Source organism: Ornithodoros turicata, chromosome 3 (genome assembly GCF_037126465.1).
Source record: "Ornithodoros turicata isolate Travis chromosome 3, ASM3712646v1, whole genome shotgun sequence".
Classification (NCBI taxonomy): Eukaryota; Metazoa; Arthropoda; class Arachnida; order Ixodida; family Argasidae; genus Ornithodoros; species Ornithodoros turicata.
The window spans coordinates 25,944,141-25,957,747 of record NC_088203.1 but is presented as its reverse complement, the minus strand read 5'-3'; positions in this window follow the sequence as shown (position 1 = coordinate 25,957,747).

The window sequence follows — 13,607 nt, the reverse complement described above, 5'->3', positions numbered from 1 at the left end:
TCCAAATCAACTTATTTCTCTCACAACGGCGCTCTCCCGCTTTTATAGCGGCTGGAAAGCGAAACGTACACGTGAAGCTATCGGATCATCTGGCATAATTCATTCAGATCACAAGATAGCCAGAGACCCTTCTCCGGCGGCACTTCGAAGGCATCCCACGTTGCGCCCTCCAATGATGCGCCGCCGGGACAAAAGTTGACGTCAAGGGAGACCCACCAGGTCGTTCGGGTTACCCGGTCACTTTCGTTATCTTCCAATATCGACAAAACCGATCACTTTGCAACGCTATTGAAGGCAGTTGCGAAATGATGTAATAACAAATATGTGGGAAAGGGACGAAAGTTACCTCACCTTTCACATCGTCATCGGAATGAATGCCGATGAAGCGTGTCCTTCTGAAAGAACCGTTATTTTGTTTACACTTTCAGGGCAGTATGCTGCGAAATGAGAACGTGCTTCACACGTTAAATCAAATAGGCTTTGCGAATTCTGTGGACTGCCACACCACTCTATGCACTCATAACTGCGTAGACAGTATTCAGAAGGATGCGCATCAATAGGTCAGTTCTGCAATCCACTGTGAACGTGTAATGAAACATAAGACGCTGATATTACAATAAAATGGCATCAACGTAGGCAAGCTCCTGGATTGACTGGGATGAGAAGAGCCTGAGCTTGGATGACCACAAGGTTGATGACATAGAGACAGGGATGTTTCCTGTACAGTTTTAGACATAAAAACGGAATTATGGTTCAGCGCAGTGATTTATCCAGACCCCTCCTACACCACATAACAAAAAAAAAAAAAAAGGAAGAAAGAAGAAGAAGAATAAAGAATTGGGAGACACCCCCTAAAATTGTATGAGATTACGCAATATTTCGCCAAAAAGCATAGAAATACATGGGATTAGCCTCCATGTTGTCACGTCACACATCCCCTGCGGAGCCCGACACACCCCCAGGGACGAAATTCTGGGTAAACCACTGGTTCAGCGTCCCTTAATTCGTGCAGTGCCTATGCAATTGTGTTGAAGTTTCCGTTTCAATTTATTAGACGAGTACTTTAATGAAGAAATACGATGTCCAATGAGGAACTTTCAGCAAGAAACAATGCTTAACAATGTAGCACAGTTTGTTCGGCACTTTTTCATTTGTGATGATGGAATTCCGATGAATTCCGAAGCGTCAAACTGATTGCTGTCTTTCATTGTCGTGTACACTGACGCGTTTAGATTTTAAAGAATTAGATTTTAAAGAAGAAACAATGCCTAAAACACACACGAAATTACATAAATGAATGACAAAATTAAGTATGGGCATTATTTGCCAAAATAAACTGTTTTACTTTAGGTTTGAAGTTGCGAACTGGCGTAGCATGACGCAGAGCTAAAAGCTAATAATTCCACATCTTAGCAGCACCGAACGCTAGTGTAAACTGCCCAAAATTATAGTTCTTCGGGCTGGGAGCTTTATAGGCAGCTGCCAGACAGATAGGTTATGTCGGCGGCGTATAGTTAAACAGCTTGTTGCTTGTAAACTCAGCACAACAATTATACAGGGTGGAAACAAATAAAGTAGCCCAACATTTTCACACATAGCGCGTTCCCTGCATATCGTACGAACTTCTGATGGCGCACGACGGTGCATTTGTGCGGTGCACAGTGCCGGATTTACAGTGGTGGGGGCCGTGGGGCACTGTTCTGGGGGGGGGGGGGGGGCTCCTTCGTGTATTCTATGTCTATCCAATGTGTTATTCGGGGTCGACATCCGTGGACGGAGGACAGATTCTTACCAAGTTTCCGTTTCAGGGATGCGTTTCAGGCATGCAAAACAGGTTTCCCTTGGACAAGACCTTTACTGGTGGGGGCCCCTTTGTGGTGGGGGCCCCGGGGCAAGTGCCCCGCCTGCCCTCCCCTAAATCCGGCACTCGCGGTGCAAATCGAGAAAAAAAAATCGTGGTAACCAAACTTTGCGCAATAAAATCGTTAGCAACGCGAACTTCGATCCATGTATTTCCAATGAGACATGGCAGTGTAGCACAGTTGCGTCGCCCTACCGCTGGGGGTCCCACTCATGCAGAGACAAAACGAGATCTAGTACGCCTAGCAGTAGCTAGACGCAACTGTGACGTGTCCCTCATATTGACTTCTGCATAGGAAAATTGGGATGCACGGAGAGCAACGTTTGCATGGATAACTTTTTTATTACGTGGACTATACTATTCTCATACTATTTCTCATCCGTATTCATCGGATAAATGCGTCATCCCGCGCCACCGGAAGTCCATGCGGCAAGCAGGGAACGTCATACGTGCATAAATGTGGGACTACTTTATCAGCACCCACCCTGTAGACGTGACATGGCCTGCTGGCCGGCATCAGCCCCATCTCATCATCGTCTCTTCATGTGTGTCTGTGTGACATGGAGCGCTTTGTATCTTTAATGTGCTAGTAAAATTGCGGTAAAACTGCTCGAGGAGACGTCTGGTGGGAAATAATCCCCGATTTTAGAGTGTACTAGAAGAGGGAGAGTGAGCCACTTTGTGAGTGCGTCACAATTTTGAGCAAAATTGTGACGCAAGAGCACTGAAGGCTCAGTCTATCGAAAATGTAAATTTTCCCAGATTGCAGCTCCACTGCTTTACAGCATCGTAAGGTTATCCGTTCGAAGTTAATATTTAGAGGAATGAGATGGGAAGCAATTATAGCGGAGTCGTAAAATCCGTTTACGAATTTATGGAGTATGACAAGGTTTACCTGCAGAATGTGAAAAATGTTGGCAACCGACAACAAGCAGTCGGCAGATGGTATATATACATCCGTAGATCTAAAGATAAGACTGATCTTAGTGTTTTTCTCTTTTTCTTCATTTTTCTCTCTCTCTCTCTCACTTTTTTTTTAAGTGCGCAAAGTCTTCGAGCGCCCTTCAAAAACTAGCTGAAGTAGAGACTCGACATTAAAACCGCAACGGAATGCGAAACCGTAAGAACACCATAATATATTTGTTTACTATCTTGGGAGGGGGTATTTATTTTGGCAGGAAAAGTCGGCCAGGAAGGACGGTTTGCTATTCCTTGCTAAATAATTCCTTAGTGAGTAGTCAAGTTCCTGGGGTAGTTAGAGTCAGGCGATGTGGGGTCATAGGTCTCAGCCACGATGTCCCACCCACGATGTCACAGGCTGCTGAGGGGACCGCTATCCCGCAGATAGTGGAGAAGCGCTGCGGTTATACCACCGCTGCGTGTGCCAAGTAATGTTGCAAGAGAGATGTTGGAGTATCCGAGGCTGGTCAGGCGAGACTTGAGCATGTCGCGGAAGGTCTTGAAACGGCGGAAGTCGAAAAGAAGGTGTCGAATGTCTGGCTCAGCGTTGCAAGTAGAACACAAGGATGCCGTTTGCATATCCTTTTGGAACAGCTGTGCCATTACTGGTGAAGTTGGGGCGGAGCCGATGGATGACAGACTATTCCCTCCTTGAGACACGACTGCAGATAGTGTACTCCGCCGATGGGTCACTCTAAGAAGGGGTTGATCCTGGGATCCGCATGCATGCGCACCTTTAATCAACCCCACTATACGTCCGAGGCAGAACGTAATGTACTTTAATGGTCTTTATCGACTTTAGAGTTCGCTTCCTTGTAACCACTTCCTGTTTTTTATGACCCGTAGGGAAGGTACGAAAAATTTTCGTCGCCGCCGCCTTCATAATCAAACTTCACATGTTGTTGCTGCCTCTGTAGGTCAAGATGAGTCGCACTTATCATTATCCTCTTCGTGGGTCACCGCATGTGGTGTTACGTGACTTGGGTTTTGAGCCGTTAGATGTGCGACACATTCCACGTAGAACTTCTGCCACTTTCAATTGGGCTGAACGTTATTTCCAGTTTCTGCATTTCTTTACGAGTGAAACTTGGAAAAAGTGGATGGATGATGGAATGATAAGGAGATGATACTCGCAGGAATGTGAATGGTGGTGAGGCATAAGACGTAAACAAGGTATATTTTGACTTAAAGCAGATTCCTCAACGGTCGTTTGGGGTTGAAGGAGAAATGAAGGAGAAATTGGAAGGGTGAAGAAGAAATAAAATGGAAATTAACTGTACTCTTTTTGCGCACTGCCAAGCGCGTGAGAGATGCGGATGCTGAAACATGAAGCATTGTAGCAGACAAAGGGCAGCCCCTGCGCTGTGACAGTACATGATTTGTTTGAAATTGTTGTTTTATTGGTGCCCAAGAACAGCCTCATAGGCCTTAGTATTGGCGCACACAACATCACACATGTTAAAATGAGATACAAAATACTGTACAAGAAAGCAAGATAATTGAACAAAACTAAAGAAGACGCGAACAATAAAAAGAAAACCTACATAGAAACTATATGAAAAATCCAAAAAACAGACATGAAAGATTATCAAAGTAGTAGATGTTACGATAGGCACATGGTAATATCTCTCTTAAAGGACACAAAGGACGGAGAGAAGATGTCGCATGACATTGAAATTGAATTCGGCAACATTTGGCAACGTACAATAGGATCGTAAGGACAGAAACTCTTTACATAAAATGAAGGCGGATTGCGGAACGCAGCTCGAGGAAGACAAAAACTCAGACGACTTAAGAGAAATGAAGAATCAATAGATGAAAGTATAAGTAAACAAGGCATCAGCAATATTGCGTCGTGCATGCAGTGGGCGTAAGTTGAAATGCTTCAACAAACCATGGTAGTCATACAATTTAAAGGCCGGGATGCGCCGTAGAAAAAAGTAGTGAAGGATGTGAAGAGCTCTTTTGTGGACAGCTTCAAGGCGATTCACATCAGTGACGCACAGAGCATTCCACACAACCGACGCATACTCGAGTCTTGGGAGAACATAAGATTTGTACAGCGTTATAAGGACAGTGGGGGAATCAAAAACTTCACATTTATAGGTTAAAAGGCCCAGAACGTGTGCCGCATTGACATGTTCGCGGAAATGCAGTTTGGAGTCAAAAGCCACACCGACGTCACGAATTGTATTCACTCGGCATATCACACCATCGCACAAGTACGAAAAGATACTAACGTTCTTTTTACGAGTGAATGAGACGACTTTAGTCTTAGTACTGTTAATTTTTAGCTTATTGACCGAAAACCAAGTAGTGATATGAGACACATCCTCTTGTAACAGAACACAATCAGAGGAACTAGATATCACTTTCATCAATTTAAGATCGTCAGCATACTGCAGTAGCGTGGAGTGCTCAACACATGATACAATGTCATTAACAAAAATGTTGAAGAGCAACGGTCCAAGATTGAACCCTTGGGGAACCCCAGATGTAGGGAAGTACACATTTGAGTGTACCCCATGGACACAAACAGATAGTATACGATTACGTAAGTATGATTCAAAAAAGCGAATTAGGGAGCCACAAATACCGTATGTGGTTAGCTTGCATAAAAGAAGATCATGATTCATTAAATCAAACGCTTTAGAAACGTCAAAATAGATAACATCAACTTGACTGCGTGAATTCAGAGCGGGAGACACAAATGACATGAAATATACCAAATTAGTGAGGGTCAACCTACCCTTAGCGTCCGCTCGTTAGCGGTAGCCAAGGTCGTGCTGAAGACCGGGAGGTGTTGCGTTCGAATCCTGTCACCGGCTTTGCTGTCCGACGCTTTCCCGGCGGCAGACTTTCCAGGCGAATGTCGGCACGGTTCCCCTGAAGTCGGCCCAGGATGCACACCAATCCCTCCTGTCTCCCACTGCTTCCTCTCCTTCCTCCTCCTTCCATGGAGGAGGAAGTAGAAGAAGGTACAAGGAGAGGAAGATGGTCCTTCCTCCTCCTTCCCCTTCCTGCTGTCCTCTCTGTCCAGTCTGTACGCCGTTCATAGCTACAGTTGCCTCGTGGCTCTAACACGGGATCAACAGGAGCACACATTAGGGAGCTTTAGCGCATCCGAAGCGCTCCGCGAAAACTATACGATAAAGGATGCTGTCAAATCAACCATCAGCAACGTGATACCATCCACTTCAAGGAATCAGGCGCTTGGCTTATTATACTGTGCCCGGAACCAATATCGTAAAGACCTTCCAATCTGCTAAATCTCCATACTGAACCGGCGCCGCGATAAAGGAACAAACGAGGGGGAGAGTGCGTATCGCGACAGCGATGGTTGTCCCTATCCGTCTCCAAGCAGAGTGTGACGTGACGCGGCTATACAGGGGCCGCAAAAGTGCGTTACAGAAATGCAACCGCATTTAGAAATAAACCATGAAGAGATAGTGAAATTACTGTCGTACGAGTATACAGCTTGGGACAAAAGTTTATGGAACAGCGGCATGTCGCATTTCTCACCTGGAATGACACTCTAGCAGTAAACAGGAGCGGACGGACACATACTGAGAGATGGACAGAATTTTCGGCCACCCGTTTTTTTATTCGATCTCTTCTTGATATATAGCGGGGGACCGCTCCGATGAAGAAATACGCCAGTGCGGTGTTCCGTGAACTTTTGTCCCAAGCTTTACCAGTTTATAACGCGGGCGAAGCACGGATAAGTTGTAGCACGGTGGACGTTTGGACTTGTTATTACTCCACAACTGGACTGTTGAAGCCCTCAAGCGGGACACCGACGGACAGACGGAAAGCGCCTGTCTTCGTCGCGTCTTTAGTCCGTGTCCTGCTTCAGGGCTTTAACTGTCTAGTTATGGAGAAGTCGTACTACACTTCCTTAGATCTCTAAGCTTCAGAGTTTGGAGTGTACCTCAATGTCTCGAAATATTTGACTAGAGCGTGGAGCGTCCGTCGCCTGCCATGTGTGTGCCGTGGCTCCAGAATTTTGAATACGCTCAAAGGCGCTGCCAAGCAGATTCTAGGCGGCGACGTCCTCCAGAGTAACGATCATAGACATCTATGGGATGTACTGCCCTGCCTCCACAACTTCAAGCACCAAAGCAGTCGGAGGAGCACGCTTCTTGAGTTGAGAGAGGTGACTGTAGGGGACATTCAGGGGAAAACGACACAACAGTGTCTCTATGGGCCGGGACAGTGACGCAGGTACCACAAAGGCGTTGTCTGGGACCGCCCTGTAAAGTGACGACACGTCAAGCAGAATTCCCTGAACATTGTCTTGCTTATACACCGTTGTCCAGTCTCACACCCAGAGCTTTTGCAGCCAGCTCAGGCCAGAGAGAAGGAAAGCGATGCCTGGAAGGAAGCACACGGCCCGTGTGCTTTCCTTCTCTCTAGCTTGTGCGGTATACTGCTTTCAACGTCCTCCCCCGGCGTCTAGCCGGCGCTCCGTTTTCAATATGGCGGCGTCCATGAGAAAACACGTCTAGTCACTATATGGCTCAGGATTTTAGTGTTGGGAGTTACATTTAAGTACTAAGTGAATAAATAGCTGAGACAGGTTTTGATGAAATTTGTGAAAGCGGAACACAGCATACAGGCATGGGGACCGTTAGGGTCAATAATGCAGCTTGCCAGTCTTTCGCACCAGATCCTATAGTTTACTCTTAAGCGGTAACCGCATACGACGAAATCTCGACGGAAAACCGGCCACCGTCACCGTTTTTCCGGTGAGCCGACACGAGCAATGGGAACCAGGCTCCAACAGCTCCCCATAGAGCCCATAGTTTGAGATAATTCACACAACACTGGGCACACGACCAATGAGAGTGCAACGTTGTAGAAATTATGCAATGCCAGTCGGCCAATCAGGAGCCTTAACTTTGGCTGACCTTTCGACCGGTTCTGGCTACCATCGACTTCTACCGGATTTCACGCCTACCGCAGTTACCCGATATTCAAAATAACTGAAGCTTCTTTTGGCTATAAGAAATATTTATTTGACACAAAGCACTGATTCAAAGATCTGATACATGGATGCACTGTGAATACAAAGTCCACTGCGTTGCTGAGGCACTGTAACTAAGTTCGAACTTGAAGCAAAACGAACACAGCTCTCGAAATCCGACGGGGCCCGCGCTTGTTCTTCACACTCCAAGCGCTCCAACTCACGAAGCATTCCAGTTCCGGAGTTGATAAAGTGTTCGTGGGATAATAGTGGTGTCCAGGAACAGCACAACACACGTTGAATCACATCGACGCATGAATAAACCAGCGAACACTTCTACAAACTGTTCTGCCGATTGACATCACCGAAACACGGAACACAAAGAGGACGCCTTGCCGGCCGATTTTATGATGAGCATCTTCTTTCGTTGTTTGCACAGCGGAAAAGGCGCTTGTGTGGCACGTAATCGTAATCCTGTCTTTGTTGTCAGGCCTCAAAGTCCGAGGGCGCCCGAGCGCGTTCTTCACGCTCCAACCGCACCAGCCCACGAAGCATTCCAGTTCCGTAATTGATAGACTGTACGTGGGATAATAGTCGTGTCCAGGAACAGCACAACACACGTAGAATCACAAACTGTTCTGCCGACTGACATAACCGAAACACGGAACACAAGAGGCCGGACGCCGTGCCGACCGATGCGAGCTATTTCGAAACTATGCTGAAACTGCTGAAACGGCCGCCGGGACGCTGCACGGCTGCACACACATGCGCGCGTGCAAAATGCGATTTCAAAACGTTGTCGACCAATCGGAGCGCGCACGCAAGTCTGGGCCAATGAGCTTGCAACGTTGTAGATTGGCGCAGTGGTACATACTCTACAGCCGCATCCTCGGTTACCTGAGGAGGACTGATGGGAACTTCACCGATTTCTCGGAGACAGCGGTGGACAGAAAAATCCGGCGAAGAACGGAAGCGGCCGCTCGACGGCAGCCAATGGGACAGCTCCACGCGCTATCGTTCCACGAGCGGAAGTAGACGGCATTTCGAATGCGCGTATGACCGATCTGGAAACTTGGAAGCATGCTGTCGCCCGCCGGCCGCCGTCTGAGCGCGCTTTTGTAGTGCTTACTTCGCGAATATGCTTTGACCGCGAGAACTTCTTCTGTGCGCCACTATAACTTTTATATGTGTAGCAAAATATTTATCAGTTAATTTGAAGTCAAAATTTAACACGGACTAACGAAACGCCCGCTAGGGCGACACCGTACGCCGCAGTGGAAATTTGTGCATGCAGTTCGTCCCGCCGTTTCTCCGTCGAGTTGTCATGCCGGTGGGAAAGTTGGCGGTTTTTCCGTCTAGGAATCGCCGTATGCGGTTACCGCTTTACACAGCGAGACGTCAAAGAAGTAAGCTTCACAAGGACCGTGGTTAGAAACAAAAAATAAAGCTCTCTCTACCTCCCTCTCGCTCTCTGTCTCTCTTTCGATTTTTTTTCAAGCTGATCTGTCATGTTGTGGCCGTGAACAACTGTAACAGAAAGAAAAACGTTCTCTGGTTTCCAGATGCAAAGCGTGCAACAGGTGTGACACCCGTCCTATTGATCTGAGATAGATATCACTGAATGTCGGCGTGGGAGGGAAAGTGAAAAGATGCCCTAACTTTCGGTTGACGCTCGGCCTAAAATTCGCGTCACACGCCGATCACAATCGTCTTTTTTTTCGAGGAAAGCGAAAGCTATGCACATAACAGGATAGAGTTGTACATCTAGAATACAGATACCTCGCCAACAGCACCTGGACTGCGAAGGATATTCTCTTCGGCGGTACAACTCCGGCGGAAAGAAGCCAGATAATAGTTGCCTTGGCTGCCTTTCTTAAGGAAGCACATCCGCGGTGTCCTTCGCCTAGGTCCCCTCCCACTCTTCTTCACCACCAACAACGTCACCATCTCCACTCATGAACCTTTTCTCCGTTTTCTCTTTTTTTTTCTTTTTCTGCGACAGTCGTGACGTTGCCCGCTCTGGCGTGGCCAAATACGGCAAGCAGGGACATTCATCACCACCACCACCAGAATACAGAGACGGGGAGCAATTCATTACAAAGCAACGCATTACTGGTAATGCATTATAGTAATGAGCAATGTAATGCAATTACACTATGGCGGAGGAGCGTGGAGTGACATTACTCAGCAGCTGTGTTGTATGTGTCCCTCTTTTGTGATGTGTTCTGGTGCTGTTTCATCCACGGCATGACATTACTCGATGCTTGGGTTGAAAGTCCGCGAAATGGCTACAGCCAGCGTTTACGAATTGTGACTGATTCAGGCAAGGAAACTCTGATGAAAAGTAAGGGTTCTGAGGCTGAAACACACAACAGATGGAAATAACACAAGCCTCGAGGTGCTTTCCTCCCTTCTTTTCCTCTGTTCTAATATATGTATACCCCCGCCCCTCAAGGTGCCTACATTAGGAATTGGAATATGACAGTCGTCGGAAAAGCCAGACAGCGTCGGGATTTGAACCATGCACCGGGTGCCAGCGTAGTGCTGGGTTGAAATCCCACTTCTATCTGGCTTTTTAGACGACTGTCATATTTCAATTCCTCAAGGAAACTCTGTCTATGCTGCGATTGATGTTATCAATGATTGCTCATTTAGATTGTCCATACTGCTCTCATCTTTCGATGAAATCACTCATGGGAGGCGACTTAACTCTAATTACTATCACTGATAATACTAAGCGTTAGTGTAGACCGTGATAAGGTGGCTTCCTAAATACCGTGTCTACCACGCACCCAATTAACTGATAAGATTCAGTGGGTCATGCGTACTGCCATTGGTTAGGTATACGGTGCCTTCACGGTGACGTTATCAACGGTTTACTCTTGTAGGAGAGGAAGTGTGAGTGCACGAGAGGAAGTGTGAGTGCACGAGAGGAAGAGGACGAAGGGAATAAAATCATTCCGTCTCGGTTTGCTTCGAGGAGCAAACATATCTATGTTGTGTCTCTAGGAGCTCTACAACTCTCTAAGGGAGTTTTAGTACATCGGGAGGTGTTCACGACAACAGTTCCGAAAACATGATAAGCCAGCCCTGAAGCCAACATGATACCCTCTTTCTTTGGAGCGAATGACATGACATTGCTAAGCTTGGATTTGATAACATCCTTTACCGTATCGTTTTCGTAGATTCCTTCCGACGTACTGCTTGCGACAGGGTTGTCTGAAATCAGCACCAACTGGTTTATCCCATCCCAAATCTCGAGGTGCTGTCAGATCAATTATTTCGCGCAAGAAACACGTGCAGCATATGGTCCGCCTTTAAAGACAATATTGGAACAGCATTTTCGAGGGCAATCAAGGAAATATAGGCCGCGCGTAGAACTACTGACAGGCGATTTCACACAACAGTTTCGCGAGCAGTACTAAACTCGCGAATGTGTAACGAAGTAAAAGTCGGATCACCTCTCTGTACAATATACGCTTGAAGCACACGGAAGACTATTATATAGTTCTGGAAAAATGTAATGCCAAATTAACGTCACTACTCTATGAGAGTAATGGTATTAGTAGTTAAAGTTCGTTCTTGTGCTTCCTCCTTTCTGTTTTGCATGATTTGCTTCCTCCTTTCTCTTTTGCTTTTTTTCATATTTTCTTTCCTCCTTTTCTCTTTTTTTTTTGCTTCTTTTTCTTCGGTTCCTTCTTCTGCTTCCTCTTTTTACTTTGGTTTCTTTTCTTTACTTCTTTTGTCCTTCTTTTCCTTCCTCTTTTTGCGTTTCGGGTTTCGTGTTAGCGTTTAACCTAGGCCAACATACAGGGTGTTCACGCTGTGAACATATCTTTAAAAAATATATATAACACTTTTTCCAAGATGAAATCAATTGCAATATAGCATATGCTGAAGGGCACTCCCTAGGAGGGCATTAGCAAAGTCCAAAGGCAATGTCTTAATTAACTTTCATTAATTAACTTGTTAATTATAAAAGCGACAAAGTTGTCTCAATGAGAACATCTGTTCCTTTCGGTCACCTGATATCGTAGCCGTTTTCAAAACAAAAATCCGTTCGATAGATCGCCCGCAGAAAATTAGTGAAGGAACGCCTATTTTTTCTTTATTTTGTTCATTGCGCATCTTAGAAGACGCGTATTTCCTTCATCCCCAACGTGAGAGGGGAAAGGAGTACAGGGCCGCCTCATGCGTCGAAGACGAGCTTTAACTTGCGGAAACAAAACAAAAACAAATGTATCGGGTGACTCTATCGGAACTGGCCTTATCTTGGGTTGCATTTTCTGGTTCCTTTTAATCTTTTTCCAGGACGCGAGAAGCGATAGTGTGCTCTTTCTTCCTCTCACATTGGGGGTGAAGGAAAGACGCGTCTTCTACGAAGCGCAATCAACAAAATAAACAAAAAAAATGGCGTTCCTTCACGAATTTTTTGCGGGCGATCTATCGAACGGATTTTTGTTCTGAAAACGGCTACGATATCAGGTGACCGAAAGGAACAGATGTTCTCATTGGGACAACTTTGTATCTTTTATCATTAAAAAGTTAATTAATGAAGGTTAATTGAGACATTGCCTTTGGACTTTGCTAATGCCCTCCTAGGGAGTGCCCTTTAGCATATGCTATATTGCAATTCATTTCATCTTGGAAAAAGTGTTATATATATATATATATATATATATATATATAAAGAGAGGAAAAAAGCCATTAAAAAATAAGAAAAAATGACGCTAGATGTGTTTGATATTCAAACTTACAGATTAAGATGGCTTCTATGGCTGCACGTAGAAAAACAGATACTCATGGAACGATGCGACAGCACCGGAGGACACGTGTTTCGCCGTGTTTGCGGCTCGTCGGCCCTGGGTAGCTGCGCATCGTTCGGGATTGGCAAACCAGGGGTCACTCAGCGAGCGATATACACCTGGGAGGGTGGCTGAGCACTCCTCAATGCCACAGTGCAAGCCAGTGAATTATAAAGAGAGGAAAAAAGCCATTAAAAAATAAGAAAAAATTACGCTAGATGTGTTTGATGCGCAGCTACCCAGGGCCGACGAGCCGCAAACACGGCGAAACATGTGTCCTCTGGTGCTGTCGCATCGTTCCATGAGTATCTGTTTTTCTACGTGCAGCCATAGAAGCCATCTTAATCTGTAAGTTTGAATATCAAACACATCTAGCGTCATTTTTTCTTATTTTTAATGGCTTTTTTCCTCTCTTTATAATTCACTGGCTTGCACTGTGGCATTGAGGAGTGCTCAGCCACCCTCCCAGGTGTATATCGCTCGCTGAGTGACCCCTGGTTTGCCAATCCCGAACGATGCGCAGCTACCCAGGGCCGACGAGCCGCAAACACGGCGAAACACGTGTCATCTGGTGCTGTCGCATCGTTCCATGAGTATCTGTTTTTCTACGTGCAGCCATAGAAGCCATCTTAATCTGTAAGTTTGAATATCAAACACATCTAGCGTCATTTTTTCTCGTTCAATGGGCCACGGAACGAGCGCCACTGCCTGCACACGCGGCCAACTGGGGAAAGGGGAAGCTTTGAGGCTTGTATTATATACGTTGGCCTAGGTTCAACTTAAGGAGCTACCGTGAGACGTTTCGAGAGGGTTATGCTGATGCATTTCCAAGGGATCCACGAATGGATCTTCATCCACGAATGGATCTTCCTAAAGTTTTTTGAAGGCTTGCACCACCCTTAGTAACGACCCAGAGGCGTCGTTTGGTAGACGAGGTCTACGCATGTTCCTCGGTCAGTGGAGGTGGACCTTTGGGGACGGCAGAACGGACAAAGTACAGAGAACGCATATTGAA